General features: G+C 61.1%; 19 non-coding genes across 19 annotated transcripts; 9 read left to right on the top strand and 10 right to left on the bottom strand.

Annotated features, from left to right (window-relative positions):
• Positions 1–1,412: 1,412 nt before the first annotated feature.
• TRNAN-GUU (transfer RNA asparagine (anticodon GUU)) lies at positions 1,413–1,486 on the bottom strand. Its single transcript has one exon. It is a non-coding gene; the product is annotated as a tRNA-Asn (tRNA).
• Positions 1,487–3,037: 1,551 nt separating this feature from the next.
• Positions 3,038–3,111, bottom strand: TRNAN-GUU (transfer RNA asparagine (anticodon GUU)). The gene has a single exon. It is a non-coding gene; the product is annotated as a tRNA-Asn (tRNA).
• Positions 3,112–4,671: 1,560 nt separating this feature from the next.
• TRNAN-GUU (transfer RNA asparagine (anticodon GUU)) lies at positions 4,672–4,745 on the bottom strand. The gene has a single exon. It is a non-coding gene; the product is annotated as a tRNA-Asn (tRNA).
• Positions 4,746–4,850: 105 nt separating this feature from the next.
• TRNAM-CAU (transfer RNA methionine (anticodon CAU)) lies at positions 4,851–4,922 on the top strand. The gene has a single exon. It is a non-coding gene; the product is annotated as a tRNA-Met (tRNA).
• A 1,383-nt stretch (positions 4,923–6,305) lies between these two features.
• TRNAN-GUU (transfer RNA asparagine (anticodon GUU)) lies at positions 6,306–6,379 on the bottom strand. Its single transcript has one exon. It is a non-coding gene; the product is annotated as a tRNA-Asn (tRNA).
• Positions 6,380–6,484: 105 nt separating this feature from the next.
• On the top strand, positions 6,485–6,556 carry TRNAM-CAU (transfer RNA methionine (anticodon CAU)). Its single transcript has one exon. It is a non-coding gene; the product is annotated as a tRNA-Met (tRNA).
• A 1,383-nt stretch (positions 6,557–7,939) lies between these two features.
• On the bottom strand, positions 7,940–8,013 carry TRNAN-GUU (transfer RNA asparagine (anticodon GUU)). Its single transcript has one exon. It is a non-coding gene; the product is annotated as a tRNA-Asn (tRNA).
• Positions 8,014–8,118: 105 nt separating this feature from the next.
• On the top strand, positions 8,119–8,190 carry TRNAM-CAU (transfer RNA methionine (anticodon CAU)). Its single transcript has one exon. It is a non-coding gene; the product is annotated as a tRNA-Met (tRNA).
• A 1,383-nt stretch (positions 8,191–9,573) lies between these two features.
• On the bottom strand, positions 9,574–9,647 carry TRNAN-GUU (transfer RNA asparagine (anticodon GUU)). Its single transcript has one exon. It is a non-coding gene; the product is annotated as a tRNA-Asn (tRNA).
• A 105-nt stretch (positions 9,648–9,752) lies between these two features.
• TRNAM-CAU (transfer RNA methionine (anticodon CAU)) lies at positions 9,753–9,824 on the top strand. Its single transcript has one exon. It is a non-coding gene; the product is annotated as a tRNA-Met (tRNA).
• A 1,383-nt stretch (positions 9,825–11,207) lies between these two features.
• TRNAN-GUU (transfer RNA asparagine (anticodon GUU)) lies at positions 11,208–11,281 on the bottom strand. The gene has a single exon. It is a non-coding gene; the product is annotated as a tRNA-Asn (tRNA).
• A 105-nt stretch (positions 11,282–11,386) lies between these two features.
• TRNAM-CAU (transfer RNA methionine (anticodon CAU)) lies at positions 11,387–11,458 on the top strand. The gene has a single exon. It is a non-coding gene; the product is annotated as a tRNA-Met (tRNA).
• A 1,562-nt stretch (positions 11,459–13,020) lies between these two features.
• Positions 13,021–13,092, top strand: TRNAM-CAU (transfer RNA methionine (anticodon CAU)). The gene has a single exon. It is a non-coding gene; the product is annotated as a tRNA-Met (tRNA).
• A 1,383-nt stretch (positions 13,093–14,475) lies between these two features.
• TRNAN-GUU (transfer RNA asparagine (anticodon GUU)) lies at positions 14,476–14,549 on the bottom strand. The gene has a single exon. It is a non-coding gene; the product is annotated as a tRNA-Asn (tRNA).
• Positions 14,550–14,654: 105 nt separating this feature from the next.
• TRNAM-CAU (transfer RNA methionine (anticodon CAU)) lies at positions 14,655–14,726 on the top strand. Its single transcript has one exon. It is a non-coding gene; the product is annotated as a tRNA-Met (tRNA).
• A 1,383-nt stretch (positions 14,727–16,109) lies between these two features.
• On the bottom strand, positions 16,110–16,183 carry TRNAN-GUU (transfer RNA asparagine (anticodon GUU)). Its single transcript has one exon. It is a non-coding gene; the product is annotated as a tRNA-Asn (tRNA).
• A 105-nt stretch (positions 16,184–16,288) lies between these two features.
• On the top strand, positions 16,289–16,360 carry TRNAM-CAU (transfer RNA methionine (anticodon CAU)). The gene has a single exon. It is a non-coding gene; the product is annotated as a tRNA-Met (tRNA).
• A 2,972-nt stretch (positions 16,361–19,332) lies between these two features.
• On the bottom strand, positions 19,333–19,406 carry TRNAN-GUU (transfer RNA asparagine (anticodon GUU)). Its single transcript has one exon. It is a non-coding gene; the product is annotated as a tRNA-Asn (tRNA).
• A 105-nt stretch (positions 19,407–19,511) lies between these two features.
• TRNAM-CAU (transfer RNA methionine (anticodon CAU)) lies at positions 19,512–19,583 on the top strand. Its single transcript has one exon. It is a non-coding gene; the product is annotated as a tRNA-Met (tRNA).
• Positions 19,584–22,323: the final 2,740 nt, after the last annotated feature.

Raw genomic sequence — 22,323 nt, 5'->3', positions numbered from 1 at the left:
TAACCCAGAGGTCGATGGATCGAAACCATCCTCTGCTACGTGTGGGCCGGCCTCTTTTGACTCCGCGCCTTCACTCCAGGCTGCAAGTAGCTAAAGGCCAGGCCAGGATGCCGCCTGCGGGGAAGCTCTCGGCAGCCCCCCGCTTCCTGTGTGGGAGGCACGGAGGCCTCCTCTTCTGTCCTCAGGCAACAGGGCTTCCTCCTGCCCTTTTCCCACCCACAAGGGCCGCCGGGACCCGCTCAGGGAGCGCGCCAGGGAGGCTCTCCAGACGCTCGTGGAACAAAGCACTTCTGGACCACGCTACCCAGAGCCTTCATTCAGGCCTAGACAAAACGCCTAGACAAAGAGCTGCCACAGCATCAACACTGGCCTTGCTCTACTACTCCCAGGCACGCCAAACCCCTCACAAAGAGAACTTCTGCCTTCGCCATACTGCTCAACAACAGGACACGCGAGCAATTCCCTCCGACGCGCCGCTTCTCCCGCATCGCCACCACCCACGCTCTTTAGGCACACGCCGGCTGACCAAAACCCATCTCATCCCATCAAAAGCTTCTGCCCAGCCCAAGAGGACCAGCTACGTTCCCGGCTCAATTCATCCCTTACAGTCAGAGCCAAAAATCACCAGCTGACGGTCCTTCAGAATCCTCAATGGAAAGGGGGAGAGGGAATTGTGGCAGCACTCGCCACGGTCTCGGTTGAGGCTTGCAGCAGTCATGGAAGAGAGAGCTGGCTTCGGTCAAGTCTCGGGAGTACGGCCACGGCTTGGACGGGTCCTTCAGTCCTTGGCTCAGAGCTTCGGTTGGTAGCCCACATCCTCCCGAGGTAAAAAAGCAGGAGGGCTTTCCTTCCAGGGCCTTTTGCATCTTCTGCCGTGGGAGGCGAATCCTGGTGTTCTGGCTGTGGGGGAAAAAGACAGCCACAAGATGGCGTTTGGAGTCACACGGGCGAGTCGCCTGTCCAAGCGGGACCGAGTCCCTTCCAAAGAGAAACCAGGGCAGCCATGCAAGTCCAAGGCTGCACAGGAAACCTCAGGAGCTGCGACTGGGGCTCAGTTCGCGCGGCCACGCTTCCCAGGGGAGGCATGAGACAGGCCCAGAGGTCTGCGCAGCAAACAGGCCCGCAGGAGGGAGGCGGCTAAGAACCCGCGCGGCTCGTGCGTTTCTCCCTCTCAGCTGGCGTAGAGGCGGGAGGGGAGCGACACCTGCCCGGCTGGAGCTTTCGCGCTTGGGCTCGGGGCTTAAGCCCCGAGGCCGAGGCCCCGGCGCGGTTGCTGGGAGACGGGCTCCTGTGGCACGGCACGGCCCCTGAACCTTGCCGGCCACAAGGTGACCTCACCGAGGCCGAGAGGGATGGCTTGGAGGTGGCAAAAGGGAGCCCGCTAGCAAGCGCCAGGAGGCCGAGCGTAGCCACGTCCCTGGGTGGGCTCGAACCACCATCCTTTCGGTTAACAGCCGAACGCGCTGACCCATTGCGCCACAGAGACCTCGAAGGGGCTTCCGAAACGCTGCCTAGCAGCCTGCTCCTCTGCCTGGCCGTGCCAGTGCAGCCCAGGTGCTAGAGTGGATTGCGGGCAGTCTAGCCCCAAGGGAGCAGAGTGGTGCAGCGGAAGCGTGCTGGGCCCATAACCCAGAGGTCGATGGATCGAAACCATCCTCTGCTACGTGTGGGCCGGCCTCTTTTGACTCCGCGCCTTCACTCCAGGCTGCAAGTAGCTAAAGGCCAGGCCAGGATGCCGCCTGCGGGGAAGCTCTCGGCAGCCCCCCGCTTCCTGTGTGGGAGGCACGGAGGCCTCCTCTTCTGTCCTCAGGCAACAGGGCTTCCTCCTGCCCTTTTCCCACCCACAAGGGCCGCCGGGACCCGCTCAGGGAGCGCGCCAGGGAGGCTCTCCAGACGCTCGTGGAACAAAGCACTTCTGGACCACGCTACCCAGAGCCTTCATTCAGGCCTAGACAAAACGCCTAGACAAAGAGCTGCCACAGCATCAACACTGGCCTTGCTCTACTACTCCCAGGCACGCCAAACCCCTCACAAAGAGAACTTCTGCCTTCGCCATACTGCTCAACAACAGGACACGCGAGCAATTCCCTCCGACGCGCCGCTTCTCCCGCATCGCCACCACCCACGCTCTTTAGGCACACGCCGGCTGACCAAAACCCATCTCATCCCATCAAAAGCTTCTGCCCAGCCCAAGAGGACCAGCTACGTTCCCGGCTCAATTCATCCCTTACAGTCAGAGCCAAAAATCACCAGCTGACGGTCCTTCAGAATCCTCAATGGAAAGGGGGAGAGGGAATTGTGGCAGCACTCGCCACGGTCTCGGTTGAGGCTTGCAGCAGTCATGGAAGAGAGAGCTGGCTTCGGTCAAGTCTCGGGAGTACGGCCACGGCTTGGACGGGTCCTTCAGTCCTTGGCTCAGAGCTTCGGTTGGTAGCCCACATCCTCCCGAGGTAAAAAAGCAGGAGGGCTTTCCTTCCAGGGCCTTTTGCATCTTCTGCCGTGGGAGGCGAATCCTGGTGTTCTGGCTGTGGGGGAAAAAGACAGCCACAAGATGGCGTTTGGAGTCACACGGGCGAGTCGCCTGTCCAAGCGGGACCGAGTCCCTTCCAAAGAGAAACCACGGCAGCCATGCAAGTCCAAGGCTGCACAGGAAACCTCAGGAGCTGCGACTGGGGCTCAGTTCGCGCGGCCACGCTTCCCAGGGGAGGCATGAGACAGGCCCAGAGGTCTGCGCAGCAAACAGGCCCGCAGGAGGGAGGCGGCTAAGAACCCGCGCGGCTCGTGCGTTTCTCCCTCTCAGCTGGCGTAGAGGCGGGAGGGGAGCGACACCTGCCCGGCTGGAGCTTTCGCGCTTGGGCTCGGGGCTTAAGCCCCGAGGCCGAGGCCCCGGCGCGGTTGCTGGGAGACGGGCTCCTGTGGCACGGCACGGCCCCTGAACCTTGCCGGCCACAAGGTGACCTCACCGAGGCCGAGAGGGATGGCTTGGAGGTGGCAAAAGGGAGCCCGCTAGCAAGCGCCAGGAGGCCGAGCGTAGCCACGTCCCTGGGTGGGCTCGAACCACCATCCTTTCGGTTAACAGCCGAACACGCTGACCCATTGCGCCACAGAGACCTCGAAGGGGCTTCCGAAACGCTGCCTAGCAGCCTGCTCCTCTGCCTGGCCGTGCCAGTGCAGCCCAGGTGCTAGAGTGGATTGCGGGCAGTCTAGCCCCAAGGGAGCAGAGTGGCGCAGCAGAAGCGTGCTGGGCCCATAACCCAGAGTTCGATGGATCGAAACCATCCTCTGCTACGTGTGGGCCGGCCTCTTTTGACTCCGCGCCTTCACTCCAGGCTGCAAGTAGCTAAAGGCCAGGCCAGGATGCCGCCTGCGGGGAAGCTCTCGGCAGCCCCCCGCTTCCTGTGTGGGAGGCACGGAGGCCTCCTCTTCTGTCCTCAGGCAACAGGGCTTCCTCCTGCCCTTTTCCCACCCACAAGGGCCGCCGGGACCCGCTCAGGGAGCGCGCCAGGGAGGCTCTCCAGACGCTCGTGGAACAAAGCACTTCTGGACCACGCTACCCAGAGCCTTCATTCAGGCCTAGACAAAACGCCTAGACAAAGAGCTGCCACAGCATCAACACTGGCCTTGCTCTACTACTCCCAGGCACGCCAAACCCCTCACAAAGAGAACTTCTGCCTTCGCCATACTGCTCAACAACAGGACACGCGAGCAATTCCCTCCGACGCGCCGCTTCTCCCGCATCGCCACCACCCACGCTCTTTAGGCACACGCCGGCTGACCAAAACCCATCTCATCCCATCAAAAGCTTCTGCCCAGCCCAAGAGGACCAGCTACGTTCCCGGCTCAATTCATCCCTTACAGTCAGAGCCAAAAATCACCAGCTGACGGTCCTTCAGAATCCTCAATGGAAAGGGGGAGAGGGAATAGTGGCAGCACGGGCAGCACTCGCCACGGTCTCGGTTGAGGCTTGCAGCAGTCATGGAAGAGAGAGCTGGCTTCGGTCAAGTCTCGGGAGTACGGCCACGGCTTGGACGGGTCCTTCAGTCCTTGGCTCAGAGCTTCGGTTGGTAGCCCACATCCTCCCGAGGTAAAAAAGCAGGAGGGCTTTCCTTCCAGGGCCTTTTGCATCTTCTGCCGTGGGAGGCGAATCCTGGTGTTCTGGCTGTGGGGGAAAAAGACAGCCACAAGATGGCGTTTGGAGTCACACGGGCGAGTCGCCTGTCCAAGCGGGACCGAGTCCCTTCCAAAGAGAAACCATGGCAGCCATGCAAGTCCAAGGCTGCACAGGAAACCTCAGGAGCTGCGACTGGGGCTCAGTTCGCGCGGCCACGCTTCCCAGGGGAGGCATGAGACAGGCCCAGAGGTCTGCGCAGCAAACAGGCCCGCAGGAGGGAGGCGGCTAAGAACCCGCGCGGCTCGTGCGTTTCTCCCTCTCAGCTGGCGTAGAGGCGGGAGGGGAGCGACACCTGCCCGGCTGGAGCTTTCGCGCTTGGGCTCGGGGCTTAAGCCCCGAGGCCGAGGCCCCGGCGCGGTTGCTGGGAGACGGGCTCCTGTGGCACGGCACGGCCCCTGAACCTTGCCGGCCACAAGGTGACCTCACCGAGGCCGAGAGGGATGGCTTGGAGGTGGCAAAAGGGAGCCCGCTAGCAAGCGCCAGGAGGCCGAGCGTAGCCACGTCCCTGGGTGGGCTCGAACCACCATCCTTTCGGTTAACAGCCGAACGCGCTGACCCATTGCGCCACAGAGACCTCGAAGGGGCTTCCGAAACGCTGCCTAGCAGCCTGCTCCTCTGCCTGGCCGTGCCAGTGCAGCCCAGGTGCTAGAGTGGATTGCGGGCAGTCTAGCCCCAAGGGAGCAGAGTGGCGCAGCGGAAGCGTGCTGGGCCCATAACCCAGAGGTCGATGGATCGAAACCATCCTCTGCTACGTGTGGGCCGGCCTCTTTTGACTCCGCGCCTTCACTCCAGGCTGCAAGTAGCTAAAGGCCAGGCCAGGATGCCGCCTGCGGGGAAGCTCTCGGCAGCCCCCCGCTTCCTGTGTGGGAGGCACGGAGGCCTCCTCTTCTGTCCTCAGGCAACAGGGCTTCCTCCTGCCCTTTTCCCACCCACAAGGGCCGCCGGGACCCGCTCAGGGAGCGCGCCAGGGAGGCTCTCCAGACGCTCGTGGAACAAAGCACTTCTGGACCACGCTACCCAGAGCCTTCATTCAGGCCTAGACAAAACGCCTAGACAAAGAGCTGCCACAGCATCAACACTGGCCTTGCTCTACTACTCCCAGGCACGCCAAACCCCTCACAAAGAGAACTTCTGCCTTCGCCATACTGCTCAACAACAGGACACGCGAGCAATTCCCTCCGACGCGCCGCTTCTCCCGCATCGCCACCACCCACGCTCTTTAGGCACACGCCGGCTGACCAAAACCCATCTCATCCCATCAAAAGCTTCTGCCCAGCCCAAGAGGACCAGCTACGTTCCCGGCTCAATTCATCCCTTACAGTCAGAGCCAAAAATCACCAGCTGACGGTCCTTCAGAATCCTCAATGGAAAGGGGGAGAGGGAATTGTGGGAGCACGGGCAGCACTCGCCACGGTCTCGGTTGAGGCTTGCAGCAGTCATGGAAGAGAGAGCTGGCTTCGGTCAAGTCTCGGGAGTACGGCCACGGCTTGGACGGGTCCTTCAGTCCTTGGCTCAGAGCTTCGGTTGGTAGCCCACATCCTCCCGAGGTAAAAAAGCAGGAGGGCTTTCCTTCCAGGGCCTTTTGCATCTTCTGCCGTGGGAGGCGAATCCTGGTGTTCTGGCTGTGGGGGAAAAAGACAGCCACAAGATGGCGTTTGGAGTCACACGGGCGAGTCGCCTGTCCAAGCGGGACCGAGTCCCTTCCAAAGAGAAACCATGGCAGCCATGCAAGTCCAAGGCTGCACAGGAAACCTCAGGAGCTGCGACTGGGGCTCAGTTCGCGCGGCCACGCTTCCCAGGGGAGGCATGAGACAGGCCCAGAGGTCTGCGCAGCAAACAGGCCCGCAGGAGGGAGGCGGCTAAGAACCCGCGCGGCTCGTGCGTTTCTCCCTCTCAGCTGGCGTAGAGGCGGGAGGGGAACGACACCTGCCCGGCTGGAGCTTTCGCGCTTGGGCTCCGGGCTTAAGCCCCGAGGCCGAGGCCCCGGCGCGGTTGCTGGGAGACGGGCTCCTGTGGCACGGCACGGCCCCTGAACCTTGCCGGCCACAAGGTGACCTCACCGAGGCCGAGAGGGATGGCTTGGAGGTGGCAAAAGGGAGCCCGCTAGCAAGCGCCAGGAGGCCGAGCGTAGCCACGTCCCTGGGTGGGCTCGAACCACCATCCTTTCGGTTAACAGCCGAACGCGCTGACCCATTGCGCCACAGAGACCTCGAAGGGGCTTCCGAAACGCTGCCTAGCAGCCTGCTCCTCTGCCTGGCCGTGCCAGTGCAGCCCAGGTGCTAGAGTGGATTGCGGGCAGTCTAGCCCCAAGGGAGCAGAGTGGCGCAGCGGAAGCGTGCTGGGCCCATAACCCAGAGGTCGATGGATCGAAACCATCCTCTGCTACGTGTGGGCCGGCCTCTTTTGACTCCGCGCCTTCACTCCAGGCTGCAAGTAGCTAAAGGCCAGGCCAGGATGCCGCCTGCGGGGAAGCTCTCGGCAGCCCCCCGCTTCCTGTGTGGGAGGCACGGAGGCCTCCTCTTCTGTCCTCAGGCAACAGGGCTTCCTCCTGCCCTTTTCCCACCCACAAGGGCCGCCGGGACCCGCTCAGGGAGCGCGCCAGGGAGGCTCTCCAGACGCTCGTGGAACAAAGCACTTCTGGACCACGCTACCCAGAGCCTTCATTCAGGCCTAGACAAAACGCCTAGACAAAGAGCTGCCACAGCATCAACACTGGCCTTGCTCTACTACTCCCAGGCACGCCAAACCCCTCACAAAGAGAACTTCTGCCTTCGCCATACTGCTCAACAACAGGACACGCGAGCAATTCCCTCCGACGCGCCGCTTCTCCCGCATCGCCACCACCCACGCTCTTTAGGCACACGCCGGCTGACCAAAACCCATCTCATCCCATCAAAAGCTTCTGCCCAGCCCAAGAGGACCAGCTACGTTCCCGGCTCAATTCATCCCTTACAGTCAGAGCCAAAAATCACCAGCTGACGGTCCTTCAGAATCCTCAATGGAAAGGGGGAGAGGGAATTGTGGGAGCACGGGCAGCACTCGCCACGGTCTCGGTTGAGGCTTGCAGCAGTCATGGAAGAGAGAGCTGGCTTCGGTCAAGTCTCGGGAGTACGGCCACGGCTTGGACGGGTCCTTCAGTCCTTGGCTCAGAGCTTCGGTTGGTAGCCCACATCCTCCCGAGGTAAAAAAGCAGGAGGGCTTTCCTTCCAGGGCCTTTTGCATCTTCTGCCGTGGGAGGCGAATCCTGGTGTTCTGGCTGTGGGGGAAAAAGACAGCCACAAGATGGCGTTTGGAGTCACACGGGCGAGTCGCCTGTCCAAGCGGGACCGAGTCCCTTCCAAAGAGAAACCATGGCAGCCATGCAAGTCCAAGGCTGCACAGGAAACCTCAGGAGCTGCGACTGGGGCTCAGTTCGCGCGGCCACGCTTCCCAGGGGAGGCATGAGACAGGCCCAGAGGTCTGCGCAGCAAACAGGCCCGCAGGAGGGAGGCGGCTAAGAACCCGCGCGGCTCGTGCGTTTCTCCCTCTCAGCTGGCGTAGAGGCGGGAGGGGAACGACACCTGCCCGGCTGGAGCTTTCGCGCTTGGGCTCCGGGCTTAAGCCCCGAGGCCGAGGCCCCGGCGCGGTTGCTGGGAGACGGGCTCCTGTGGCACGGCACGGCCCCTGAACCTTGCCGGCCACAAGGTGACCTCACCGAGGCCGAGAGGGATGGCTTGGAGGTGGCAAAAGGGAGCCCGCTAGCAAGCGCCAGGAGGCCGAGCGTAGCCACGTCCCTGGGTGGGCTCGAACCACCATCCTTTCGGTTAACAGCCGAACGCGCTGACCCATTGCGCCACAGAGACCTCGAAGGGGCTTCCGAAACGCTGCCTAGCAGCCTGCTCCTCTGCCTGGCCGTGCCAGTGCAGCCCAGGTGCTAGAGTGGATTGCGGGCAGTCTAGCCCCAAGGGAGCAGAGTGGCGCAGCGGAAGCGTGCTGGGCCCATAACCCAGAGGTCGATGGATCGAAACCATCCTCTGCTACGTGTGGGCCGGCCTCTTTTGACTCCGCGCCTTCACTCCAGGCTGCAAGTAGCTAAAGGCCAGGCCAGGATGCCGCCTGCGGGGAAGCTCTCGGCAGCCCCCCGCTTCCTGTGTGGGAGGCACGGAGGCCTCCTCTTCTGTCCTCAGGCAACAGGGCTTCCTCCTGCCCTTTTCCCACCCACAAGGGCCGCCGGGACCCGCTCAGGGAGCGCGCCAGGGAGGCTCTCCAGACGCTCGTGGAACAAAGCACTTCTGGACCACGCTACCCAGAGCCTTCATTCAGGCCTAGACAAAACGCCTAGACAAAGAGCTGCCACAGCATCAACACTGGCCTTGCTCTACTACTCCCAGGCACGCCAAACCCCTCACAAAGAGAACTTCTGCCTTCGCCATACTGCTCAACAACAGGACACGCGAGCAATTCCCTCCGACGCGCCGCTTCTCCCGCATCGCCACCACCCACGCTCTTTAGGCACACGCCGGCTGACCAAAACCCATCTCATCCCATCAAAAGCTTCTGCCCAGCCCAAGAGGACCAGCTACGTTCCCGGCTCAATTCATCCCTTACAGTCAGAGCCAAAAATCACCAGCTGACGGTCCTTCAGAATCCTCAATGGAAAGGGGGAGAGGGAATTGTGGGAGCACGGGCAGCACTCGCCACGGTCTCGGTTGAGGCTTGCAGCAGTCATGGAAGAGAGAGCTGGCTTCGGTCAAGTCTCGGGAGTACGGCCACGGCTTGGACGGGTCCTTCAGTCCTTGGCTCAGAGCTTCGGTTGGTAGCCCACATCCTCCCGAGGTAAAAAAGCAGGAGGGCTTTCCTTCCAGGGCCTTTTGCATCTTCTGCCGTGGGAGGCGAATCCTGGTGTTCTGGCTGTGGGGGAAAAAGACAGCCACAAGATGGCGTTTGGAGTCACACGGGCGAGTCGCCTGTCCAAGCGGGACCGAGTCCCTTCCAAAGAGAAACCATGGCAGCCATGCAAGTCCAAGGCTGCACAGGAAACCTCAGGAGCTGCGACTGGGGCTCAGTTCGCGCGGCCACGCTTCCCAGGGGAGGCATGAGACAGGCCCAGAGGTCTGCGCAGCAAACAGGCCCGCAGGAGGGAGGCGGCTAAGAACCCGCGCGGCTCGTGCGTTTCTCCCTCTCAGCTGGCGTAGAGGCGGGAGGGGAACGACACCTGCCCGGCTGGAGCTTTCGCGCTTGGGCTCCGGGCTTAAGCCCCGAGGCCGAGGCCCCGGCGCGGTTGCTGGGAGACGGGCTCCTGTGGCACGGCACGGCCCCTGAACCTTGCCGGCCACAAGGTGACCTCACCGAGGCCGAGAGGGATGGCTTGGAGGTGGCAAAAGGGAGCCCGCTAGCAAGCGCCAGGAGGCCGAGCGTAGCCACGTCCCTGGGTGGGCTCGAACCACCATCCTTTCGGTTAACAGCCGAACGCGCTGACCCATTGCGCCACAGAGACCTCGAAGGGGCTTCCGAAACGCTGCCTAGCAGCCTGCTCCTCTGCCTGGCCGTGCCAGTGCAGCCCAGGTGCTAGAGTGGATTGCGGGCAGTCTAGCCCCAAGGGAGCAGAGTGGCGCAGCGGAAGCGTGCTGGGCCCATAACCCAGAGGTCGATGGATCGAAACCATCCTCTGCTACGTGTGGGCCGGCCTCTTTTGACTCCGCGCCTTCACTCCAGGCTGCAAGTAGCTAAAGGCCAGGCCAGGATGCCGCCTGCGGGGAAGCTCTCGGCAGCCCCCCGCTTCCTGTGTGGGAGGCACGGAGGCCTCCTCTTCTGTCCTCAGGCAACAGGGCTTCCTCCTGCCCTTTTCCCACCCACAAGGGCCGCCGGGACCCGCTCAGGGAGCGCGCCAGGGAGGCTCTCCAGACGCTCGTGGAACAAAGCACTTCTGGACCACGCTACCCAGAGCCTTCATTCAGGCCTAGACAAAACGCCTAGACAAAGAGCTGCCACAGCATCAACACTGGCCTTGCTCTACTACTCCCAGGCACGCCAAACCCCTCACAAAGAGAACTTCTGCCTTCGCCATACTGCTCAACAACAGGACACGCGAGCAATTCCCTCCGACGCGCCGCTTCTCCCGCATCGCCACCACCCACGCTCTTTAGGCACACGCCGGCTGACCAAAACCCATCTCATCCCATCAAAAGCTTCTGCCCAGCCCAAGAGGACCAGCTACGTTCCCGGCTCAATTCATCCCTTACAGTCAGAGCCAAAAATCACCAGCTGACGGTCCTTCAGAATCCTCAATGGAAAGGGGGAGAGGGAATTGTGGGAGCACGGGCAGCACTCGCCACGGTCTCGGTTGAGGCTTGCAGCAGTCATGGAAGAGAGAGCTGGCTTCGGTCAAGTCTCGGGAGTACGGCCACGGCTTGGACGGGTCCTTCAGTCCTTGGCTCAGAGCTTCGGTTGGTAGCCCACATCCTCCCGAGGTAAAAAAGCAGGAGGGCTTTCCTTCCAGGGCCTTTTGCATCTTCTGCCGTGGGAGGCGAATCCTGGTGTTCTGGCTGTGGGGGAAAAAGACAGCCACAAGATGGCGTTTGGAGTCACACGGGCGAGTCGCCTGTCCAAGCGGGACCGAGTCCCTTCCAAAGAGAAACCATGGCAGCCATGCAAGTCCAAGGCTGCACAGGAAACCTCAGGAGCTGCGACTGGGGCTCAGTTCGCGCGGCCACGCTTCCCAGGGGAGGCATGAGACAGGCCCAGAGGTCTGCGCAGCAAACAGGCCCGCAGGAGGGAGGCGGCTAAGAACCCGCGCGGCTCGTGCGTTTCTCCCTCTCAGCTGGCGTAGAGGCGGGAGGGGAACGACACCTGCCCGGCTGGAGCTTTCGCGCTTGGGCTCGGGGCTTAAGCCCCGAGGCCGAGGCCCCGGCGCGGTTGCTGGGAGACGGGCTCCTGTGGCACGGCACGGCCCCTGAACCTTGCCGGCCACAAGGTGACCTCACCGAGGCCGAGAGGGATGGCTTGGAGGTGGCAAAAGGGAGCCCGCTAGCAAGCGCCAGGAGGCCGAGCGTAGCCACGTCCCTGGGTGGGCTCGAACCACCATCCTTTCGGTTAACAGCCGAACGCGCTGACCCATTGCGCCACAGAGACCTCGAAGGGGCTTCCGAAACGCTGCCTAGCAGCCTGCTCCTCTGCCTGGCCGTGCCAGTGCAGCCCAGGTGCTAGAGTGGATTGCGGGCAGTCTAGCCCCAAGGGAGCAGAGTGGCGCAGCGGAAGCGTGCTGGGCCCATAACCCAGAGGTCGATGGATCGAAACCATCCTCTGCTACGTGTGGGCCGGCCTCTTTTGACTCCGCGCCTTCACTCCAGGCTGCAAGTAGCTAAAGGCCAGGCCAGGATGCCGCCTGCGGGGAAGCTCTCGGCAGCCCCCCGCTTCCTGTGTGGGAGGCACGGAGGCCTCCTCTTCTGTCCTCAGGCAACAGGGCTTCCTCCTGCCCTTTTCCCACCCACAAGGGCCGCCGGGACCCGCTCAGGGAGCGCGCCAGGGAGGCTCTCCAGACGCTCGTGGAACAAAGCACTTCTGGACCACGCTACCCAGAGCCTTCATTCAGGCCTAGACAAAACGCCTAGACAAAGAGCTGCCACAGCATCAACACTGGCCTTGCTCTACTACTCCCAGGCACGCCAAACCCCTCACAAAGAGAACTTCTGCCTTCGCCATACTGCTCAACAACAGGACACGCGAGCAATTCCCTCCGACGCGCCGCTTCTCCCGCATCGCCACCACCCACGCTCTTTAGGCACACGCCGGCTGACCAAAACCCATCTCATCCCATCAAAAGCTTCTGCCCAGCCCAAGAGGACCAGCTACGTTCCCGGCTCAATTCATCCCTTACAGTCAGAGCCAAAAATCACCAGCTGACGGTCCTTCAGAATCCTCAATGGAAAGGGGGAGAGGGAATTGTGGGAGCACGGGCAGCACTCGCCACGGTCTCGGTTGAGGCTTGCAGCAGTCATGGAAGAGAGAGCTGGCTTCGGTCAAGTCTCGGGAGTACGGCCACGGCTTGGACGGGTCCTTCAGTCCTTGGCTCAGAGCTTCGGTTGGTAGCCCACATCCTCCCGAGGTAAAAAAGCAGGAGGGCTTTCCTTCCAGGGCCTTTTGCATCTTCTGCCGTGGGAGGCGAATCCTGGTGTTCTGGCTGTGGGGGAAAAAGACAGCCACAAGATGGCGTTTGGAGTCACACGGGCGAGTCGCCTGTCCAAGCGGGACCGAGTCCCTTCCAAAGAGAAACCATGGCAGCCATGCAAGTCCAAGGCTGCACAGGAAACCTCAGGAGCTGCGACTGGGGCTCAGTTCGCGCGGCCACGCTTCCCAGGGGAGGCATGAGACAGGCCCAGAGGTCTGCGCAGCAAACAGGCCCGCAGGAGGGAGGCGGCTAAGAACCCGCGCGGCTCGTGCGTTTCTCCCTCTCAGCTGGCGTAGAGGCGGGAGGGGAACGACACCTGCCCGGCTGGAGCTTTCGCGCTTGGGCTCCGGGCTTAAGCCCCGAGGCCGAGGCCCCGGCGCGGTTGCTGGGAGACGGGCTCCTGTGGCACGGCACGGCCCCTGAACCTTGCCGGCCACAAGGTGACCTCACCGAGGCCGAGAGGGATGGCTTGGAGGTGGCAAAAGGGAGCCCGCTAGCAAGCGCCAGGAGGCCGAGCGTAGCCACGTCCCTGGGTGGGCTCGAACCACCATCCTTTCAGCTAACAGCCGAACGCGCTGACCCATTGCGCCACAGAGACCTCGAAGGGGCTTCCGAAACGCTGCCTAGCAGCCTGCTCCTCTGCCTGGCCGTGCCAGTGCAGCCCAGGTGCTAGAGTGGATTGCGGGCAGTCTAGCCCCAAGGGAGCAGAGTGGCGCAGCGGAAGCGTGCTGGGCCCATAACCCAGAGGTCGATGGATCGAAACCATCCTCTGCTACGTGTGGGCCGGCCTCTTTTGACTCCGCGCCTTCACTCCAGGCTGCAAGTAGCTAAAGGCCAGGCCAGGATGCCGCCTGCGGGGAAGCTCTCGGCAGCCCCCCGCTTCCTGTGTGGGAGGCACGGAGGCCTCCTCTTCTGTCCTCAGGCAACAGGGCTTCCTCCTGCCCTTTTCCCACCCACAAGGGCCGCCGGGACCCGCTCAGGGAGCGCGCCAGGGAGGCTCTCCAGACGCTCGTGGAACAAAGCACTTCTGGACCACGCTACCCAGAGCCTTCATTCAGGCCTAGACAAAACGCCTAGACAAAGAGCTGCCACAGCATCAACACTGGCCTTGCTCTACTACTCCCAGGCACGCCAAACCCCTCACAAAGAGAACTTCTGCCTTCGCCATACTGCTCAACAACAGGACACGCGAGCAATTCCCTCCGACGCGCCGCTTCTCCCGCATCGCCACCACCCACGCTCTTTAGGCACACGCCGGCTGACCAAAACCCATCTCATCCCATCAAAAGCTTCTGCCCAGCCCAAGAGGACCAGCTACGTTCCCGGCTCAATTCATCCCTTACAGTCAGAGCCAAAAATCACCAGCTGACGGTCCTTCAGAATCCTCAATGGAAAGGGGGAGAGGGAATTGTGGGAGCACGGGCAGCACTCGCCACGGTCTCGGTTGAGGCTTGCAGCAGTCATGGAAGAGAGAGCTGGCTTCGGTCAAGTCTCGGGAGTACGGCCACGGCTTGGACGGGTCCTTCAGTCCTTGGCTCAGAGCTTCGGTTGGTAGCCCACATCCTCCCGAGGTAAAAAAGCAGGAGGGCTTTCCTTCCAGGGCCTTTTGCATCTTCTGCCGTGGGAGGCGAATCCTGGTGTTCTGGCTGTGGGGGAAAAAGACAGCCACAAGATGGCGTTTGGAGTCACACGGGCGAGTCGCCTGTCCAAGCGGGACCGAGTCCCTTCCAAAGAGAAACCATGGCAGCCATGCAAGTCCAAGGCTGCACAGGAAACCTCAGGAGCTGCGACTGGGGCTCAGTTCGCGCGGCCACGCTTCCCAGGGGAGGCATGAGACAGGCCCAGAGGTCTGCGCAGCAAACAGGCCCGCAGGAGGGAGGCGGCTAAGAACCCGCGCGGCTCGTGCGTTTCTCCCTCTCAGCTGGCGTAGAGGCGGGAGGGGAGCGACACCTGCCCGGCTGGAGCTTTCGCGCTTGGGCTCGGGGCTTAAGCCCCGAGGCCGAGGCCCCGGCGCGGTTGCTGGGAGACGGGCTCCTGTGGCACGGCACGGCCCCTGAACCTTGCCGGCCACAAGGTGACCTCACCGAGGCCGAGAGGGATGGCTTGGAGGTGGCAAAAGGGAGCCCGCTAGCAAGCGCCAGGAGGCCAAGCGTAGCCACGTCCCTGGGTGGGCTCGAACCACCATCCTTTCGGTTAACAGCCGAACGCGCTGACCCATTGCGCCACAGAGACCTCGAAGGGCTTTCCGAAACGCTGCCTAGCAGCCTGCTCCTCTGCCTGGCCGTGCCAGTGCAGCCCAGGTGCTAGAGTGGATTGCGGGCAGTCTAGCCCCAAGGGAGCAGAGTGGCGCAGCGGAAGCGTGCTGGGCCCATAACCCAGAGGTCGATGGATCGAAACCATCCTCTGCTACGTGTGGGCCGGCCTCTTTTGACTCCGCGCCTTCACTCCAGGCTGCAAGTAGCTAAAGGCCAGGCCAGGATGCCGCCTGCGGGGAAGCTCTCGGCAGCCCCCCGCTTCCTGTGTGGGAGGCACGGAGGCCTCCTCTTCTGTCCTCAGGCAACAGGGCTTCCTCCTGCCCTTTTCCCACCCACAAGGGCCGCCGGGACCCGCTCAGGGAGCGCGCCAGGGAGGCTCTCCAGACGCTCGTGGAACAAAGCACTTCTGGACCACGCTACCCAGAGCCTTCATTCAGGCCTAGACAAAACGCCTAGACAAAGAGCTGCCACAGCATCAACACTGGCCTTGCTCTACTACTCCCAGGCACGCCAAACCCCTCACAAAGAGAACTTCTGCCTTCGCCATACTGCTCAACAACAGGACACGCGAGCAATTCCCTCCGACGCGCCGCTTCTCCCGCATCGCCACCACCCACGCTCTTTAGGCACACGCCGGCTGACCAAAACCCATCTCATCCCATCAAAAGCTTCTGCCCAGCCCAAGAGGACCAGCTACGTTCCCGGCTCAATTCATCCCTTACAGTCAGAGCCAAAAATCACCAGCTGACGGTCCTTCAGAATCCTCAATGGAAAGGGGGAGAGGGAATTGTGGGAGCACGGGCAGCACTCGCCACGGTCTCGGTTGAGGCTTGCAGCAGTCATGGAAGAGAGAGCTGGCTTCGGTCAAGTCTCGGGAGTACGGCCACGGCTTGGACGGGTCCTTCAGTCCTTGGCTCAGAGCTTCGGTTGGTAGCCCACATCCTCCCGAGGTAAAAAAGCAGGAGGGCTTTCCTTCCAGGGCCTTTTGCATCTTCTGCCGTGGGAGGCGAATCCTGGTGTTCTGGCTGTGGGGGAAAAAGACAGCCACAAGATGGCGTTTGGAGTCACACGGGCGAGTCGCCTGTCCAAGCGGGACCGAGTCCCTTCCAAAGAGAAACCATGGCAGCCATGCAAGTCCAAGGCTGCACAGGGAACCTCAGGAGCTGCGACTGGGGCTCAGTTCGCGCGGCCACGCTTCCCAGGGGAGGCATGAGACAGGCCCAGAGGTCTGCGCAGCAAACAGGCCCGCAGGAGGGAGGCGGCTAAGAACCCGCGCGGCTCGTGCGTTTCTCCCTCTCAGCTGGCGTAGAGGCGGGAGGGGAGCGACACCTGCCCGGCTGGAGCTTTCGCGCTTGGGCTCGGGGCTTAAGCCCCGAGGCCGAGGCCCCGGCGCGGTTGCTGGGAGACGGGCTCCTGTGGCACGGCACGGCCCCTGAACCTTGCCGGCCACAAGGTGACCTCACCGAGGCCGAGAGGGATGGCTTGGAGGTGGCAAAAGGGAGCCCGCTAGCAAGCGCCAGGAGGCCAAGCGTAGCCACGTCCCTGGGTGGGCTCGAACCACCATCCTTTCGGTTAACAGCCGAACGCGCTGACCCATTGCGCCACAGAGACCTCGAAGGGGCTTCCGAAACGCTGCCTAGCAGCCTGCTCCTCTGCCTGGCCGTGCCAGTGCAGCCCAGGTGCTAGAGTGGATTGCGGGCAGTCTAGCCCCAAGGGAGCAGAGTGGCGCAGCGGAAGCGTGCTGGGCCCATAACCCAGAGGTCGATGGATCGAAACCATCCTCTGCTACGTGTGGGCCGGCCTCTTTTGACTCCGCGCCTTCACTCCAGGCTGCAAGTAGCTAAAGGCCAGGCCAGGATGCCGCCTGCGGGGAAGCTCTCGGCAGCCCCCCGCTTCCTGTGTGGGAGGCACGGAGGCCTCCTCTTCTGTCCTCAGGCAACAGGGCTTCCTCCTGCCCTTTTCCCACCCACAAGGGCCGCCGGGACCCGCTCAGGGAGCGCGCCAGGGAGGCTCTCCAGACGCTCGTGGAACAAAGCACTTCTGGACCACGCTACCCAGAGCCTTCATTCAGGCCTAGACAAAACGCCTAGACAAAGAGCTGCCACAGCATCAACACTGGCCTTGCTCTACTACTCCGAGGCACGCCAAACCCCTCACAAAGAGAACTTCTGCCTTCGCCATACTGCTCAACAACAGGACACGCGAGCAATTCCCTCCGACGCGCCGCTTCTCCCGCATCGCCACCACCCACGCTCTTTAGGCACACGCCGGCTGACCAAAACCCATCTCATCCCATCAAAAGCTTCTGCCCAGCCCAAGAGGACCAGCTACGTTCCCGGCTCAATTCATCCCTTACAGTCAGAGCCAAAAATCACCAGCTGACGGTCCTTCAGAATCCTCAATGGAAAGGGGGAGAGGGAATTGTGGGAGCACTCGCCACGGTCTCGGTTGAGGCTTGCAGCAGTCATGGAAGAGAGAGCTGGCTTCGGTCAAGTCTCGGGAGTACGGCCACGGCTTGGACGGGTCCTTCAGTCCTTGGCTCAGAGCTTCGGTTGGTAGCCCACATCCTCCCGAGGTAAAAAAGCAGGAGGGCTTTCCTTCCAGGGCCTTTTGCATCTTCTGCCGTGGGAGGCGAATCCTGGTGTTCTGGCTGTGGGGGAAAAAGACAGCCACAAGATGGCGTTTGGAGTCACACGGGCGAGTCGCCTGTCCAAGCGGGACCGAGTCCCTTCCAAAGAGAAACCATGGCAGCCATGCAAGTCCAAGGCTGCACAGGGAACCTCAGGAGCTGCGACTGGGGCTCAGTTCGCGCGGCCACGCTTCCCAGGGGAGGCATGAGACAGGCCCAGAGGTCTGCGCAGCAAACAGGCCCGCAGGAGGGAGGCGGCTAAGAACCCGCGCGGCTCGTGCGTTTCTCCCTCTCAGCTGGCGTAGAGGCGGGAGGGGAACGACACCTGCCCGGCTGGAGCTTTCGCGCTTGGGCTCCGGGCTTAAGCCCTGAGGCCGAGGCCCCGGCGCGGTTGCTGGGAGACGGGCTCCTGTGGCACGGCACAGCCCCTGAACCTTGCCGGCCACAAGGTGACCTCACCGAGGCCGAGAGGGATGGCTTGGAGGTGGCAAAAGGGAGCCCGCTAGCAAGCGCCAGGAGGCCGAGCGTAGCCACGTCCCTGGGTGGGCTCGAACCACCATCCTTTCGGTTAACAGCCAAACGCGCTGACCCATTCCGCCACAGAGACCTCGAAGGGGCTTCCGAAACGCTGCCTAGCAGCCTGCTCCTCTGCCTGGCCGTGCCAGTGCAGCCCAGGTGCTAGAGTGGATTGCGGGCAGTCTAGCCCCAAGGGAGCAGAGTGGCGCAGCGGAAGCGTGCCGGGCCCATAACCCAGAGGTCGATGGATCAAAACCATCCTCTGCTACGTGTGGGCCAGCCTCTTTTGACTCCGCGCCTTCACTCCAGGCTGCAAGTAGCTAAAGGCCAGGCCAGGATGCCGCCTGCGGGGAAGCTCTCGGCAGCCCCCCGCTTCCTGTGTGGGAGGCACGGAGGCCTCCTCTTCTGTCCTCAGGCAACAGGGCTTCCTCCTGCCCTTTTCCCACCCACAAGGGCCGCCGGGACCCGCTCAGGGAGCGCGCCAGGGAGGCTCTCCAGACGCTCGTGGAACAAAGCACTTCTGGACCACGCTACCCAGAGCCTTCATTCAGGCCTAGACAAAACGCCTAGACAAAGAGCTGCCACAGCATCAACACTGGCCTTGCTCTACTACTCCGAGGCACGCCAAACCCCTCACAAAGAGAACTTCTGCCTTCGCCATACTGCTCAACAACAGGACACGCGAGCAATTCCCTCCGACGCGCCGCTTCTCCCGCATCGCCACCACCCACGCTCTTTAGGCACACGCCGGCTGACCAAAACCCATCTCATCCCATCAAAAGCTTCTGCCCAGCCCAAGAGGACCAGCTACGTTCCCGGCTCAATTCATCCCTTACAGTCAGAGCCAAAAATCACCAGCTGACGGTCCTTCAGAATCCTCAATGGAAAGGGGGAGAGGGAATTGTGGGAGCACTCGCCACGGTCTCGGTTGAGGCTTGCAGCAGTCATGGAAGAGAGAGCTGGCTTCGGTCAAGTCTCGGGAGTACGGCCACGGCTTGGACGGGTCCTTCAGTCCTTGGCTCAGAGCTTCGGTTGGTAGCCCACATCCTCCCGAGGTAAAAAAGCAGGAGGGCTTTCCTTCCAGGGCCTTTTGCATCTTCTGCCGTGGGAGGCGAATCCTGGTGTTCTGGCTGTGGGGGAAAAAGACAGCCACAAGATGGCGTTTGGAGTCACACGGGCGAGTCGCCTGTCCAAGCGGGACCGAGTCCCTTCCAAAGAGAAACCATGGCAGCCATGCAAGTCCAAGGCTGCACAGGAAACCTCAGGAGCTGCGACTGGGGCTCAGTTCGCGCGGCCACGCTTCCCAGGGGAGGCATGAGACAGGCCCAGAGGTCTGCGCAGCAAACAGGCCCGCAGGAGGGAGGCGGCTAAGAACCCGCGCGGCTCGTGCGTTTCTCCCTCTCAGCTGGCGTAGAGGCGGGAGGGGAACGACACCTGCCCGGCTTAAGCCCTGAGGCCGAGGCCCCGGCGCGATTGCTGGGAGACAGGCTCCTGTGGCACGGCACGGCCCCTGAACCTTGCCGGCCACAAGGTGACCTCACCGAGGCCGAGAGGGATGGCTTGGAGGTGGCAAAAGGGAGCCCGCTAGCAAGCGCCAGGAGGCCGAGCGTAGCCACGTCCCCGGGTGGGCTCGAACCACCATCCTTTCGGTTAACAGCCGAACGCGCTGACCCATTGCGCCACAGAGACATCGAAGGGCTTTCCGAAACGCTGCCTAGCAGCCTGCTCCTCTGCCTGGCCGTGCCAGTGCAGCCCAGGTGCTAGAGTGGATTGCGGGCAGTCTAGCCCCAAGGGAGCAGAGTGGCGCAGCGGAAGCGTGCTGGGCCCATAACCCAGAGGTCGATGGATCGAAACCATCCTCTGCTACGTGTGGGCTGGCCTCTTTTGACTCCGCGCCTTCACTCCAGGCTGCAAGTAGCTAAAGGCCAGGCCAGGATGCCGCCTGCGGGGAAGCTCTCGGCAGCCCCCCGCTTCCTGTGTGGGAGGCACGGAGGCCTCCTCTTCTGTCCTCAGGCAACAGGGCTTCCTCCTGCCCTTTTCCCACCCACAAGGGCCGCCGGGACCCGCTCAGGGAGCGCGCCAGGGAGGCTCTCCAGACGCTCGTGGAACAAAGCACTTCTGGACCACGCTACCCAGAGCCTTCATTCAGGCCTAGACAAAACGCCTAGACAAAGAGCTGCCACAGCATCAACACTGGCCTTGCTCTACTACTCCCAGGCACGCCAAACCCCTCACAAAGAGAACTTCTGCCTTCGCCATACTGCTCAACAACAGGACACGCGAGCAATTCCCTCCGACGCGCCGCTTCTCCCGCATCGCCACCACCCACGCTCTTTAGGCACACGCCGGCTGACCAAAACCCATCTCATCCCATCAAAAGCTTCTGCCCAGCCCAAGAGGACCAGCTACGTTCCCGGCTCAATTCATCCCTTACAGTCAGAGCCAAAAATCACCAGCTGACGGTCCTTCAGAATCCTCAATGGAAAGGGGGAGAGGGAATTGTGGGAGCACGGGCAGCACTCGCCACGTTCTCGGTTGAGGCTTGCAGCAGTCATGGAAGAGAGAGCTGGCTTCGGTCAAGTCTCGGGAGTACGGCCACGGCTTGGACGGGTCCTTCAGTCCTTGGCTCAGAGCTTCGGTTGGTAGCCCACATCCTCCCGAGGTAAAAAAGCAGGAGGGCTTTCCTTCCAGGGCCTTTTGCATCTTCTGCCGTGGGAGCACCTGAAAGTAAAACAGCTGCGGCAGGCGTACGCCATGGCCACCAGGGGCGGCGCCGCAGTAGGGGCTGCCACCTGCCCCTACTTCCCTGCCCTCGACCGACTCTTGGGGGGCGGGGCGGTCCGTGCCAGCCCGGGAGGCAGCGAGCCGGGACTGGAGGGCCCTGACCTGGGCACACCGGAGGGGCCACCACAAGGAATTCCAGCACTGGAGTCGGCAGGGTCATCCAGGGAGACCATACCGGGGAAGTAGTTCCAATTAAGTAGTTCGGGGGAGGAGGCGGGAGGGAGACCAGGGACCGCGCACGTGGGCCATGCCTCCCACGGATCACACAGACACCTGTGCACGTGCAAGTACATGCCATGCCACGCTCCAGCTGCGTGACACCCAGGGGCCGTGGCCCAATAGGCACATGCATGTCTGAAGAGACCTGACATGCTCCTGACCCTGGGGCGGTACCACAACTTCACGAGTTTTGCTTACAACACACCTGTTGATACAACCTAGAATCATATTTGCTTTTTTTGCAACAGCATCACACTGTTGACTCATATTCAACTTGTGGTCCACTGTGACCCCTAGATCTCTTTCCACCATGCTCCTTCCTAGACAGTCGCATCCCATCTTGTATGTATGGAACTGATTGTTCCTTCCTAAGTGGAGCACTTTGCATTTCTCTTTATTAAACCTCATCCTGTTTACCTCTGACCATTTCCCTAACTTGCTAAGGTCATTTTGAATTATGTCCCTCTCCTCCAAAGAAGTTGCAACCCCACCCAGTTTGGTATCATCTGCAAACTTAATAAGCGTACTCTCTATCCCAATATCTACATCATTGATGAAGATATTGAACAGTACGGGTCCCAAAACAGACCCTTGAGGAACTCCACTTGTTATCCCTTTCCAGCAGGATTTAGAACCGTTAACAACAACTCTCTGACTACGGTTATCCAACCAATTATGCACCCACCTTATCGTGGCCCTATCTAAGTTATATTTGCCTAGTTTATCAATAAGAATATCATGCGAGACCGTATCAAATGCCTTACTAAAGTCTAGGTATATGACATCCACCGCTTCTCCCTTATCCACAAGGCTCGTTATCCTATCAAAGAAAGCTATCAGATTAGTTTGGCATGACTTGTTCTTCACAAACCCATGCTGGCTATTCCCTATCACTTTATTACCTTCCAAGTGTTTGCATATGATTTCCTTAATTACCTGCTCCATTATCTTCCCTGGGACAGACGTTAAACTGACCGGTCTGTAGTTTCCTGGGTTGTTCTTATTCCCCTTTTTATAGATGGGCACAATATTTGCCCTTTTCCAGTCTTCTGGAATCTCCCCTGTCTGCCATGATTTTTCAAAAATCATAGCTAAAGGCTCAGATAGCTCCTCTATCAGCTCCTTGAGTATCCTGGGATGCATTTCATCAGGAGCTGGTGACTTGCTGACATCTAACTTTCCTAAGTGATTTTTAACTTGTTCTTTGTGTATCCTATCTTCTAAACTTACCCTCTCTCTGCTTGTATTCACTACGTTAGGCACACCTCCAGACTTCTCGGTGAAGACCGAAACAAAGAAGTCATTGAGCATCTCTGCCATTTCCAAGTTTCCTGTTACTGCTTCTCCCTCCTCACTAAGCAGTGGGCCTACCCTGTCCTTGGTCTTCCTCTTGCTTTTAATGTATTTATAAAAGGTCTTCTTGTTTCCCTTTATGCCTGTAGCTAGTTTGATCTCATTTCGTGCCTTTGCCTTTCTAATCTTGCCCCTGCATTCCCGTGTTGCTTGCCTATATTCATCCTTTGTTAGTTGTCCTAGTTTCCATTTTTTATACGACTCCTTTTTTATTTTGAGATCATGCAAGATCTCCTTGTTAAGCCAAGCT

Source organism: Pelodiscus sinensis, chromosome 25 (assembly GCF_049634645.1).
Source record: "Pelodiscus sinensis isolate JC-2024 chromosome 25, ASM4963464v1, whole genome shotgun sequence".
NCBI classification, from domain to species: domain Eukaryota; kingdom Metazoa; phylum Chordata; order Testudines; family Trionychidae; genus Pelodiscus; species Pelodiscus sinensis.
This window is presented reverse-complemented; position numbering and strand designations above follow the sequence as displayed.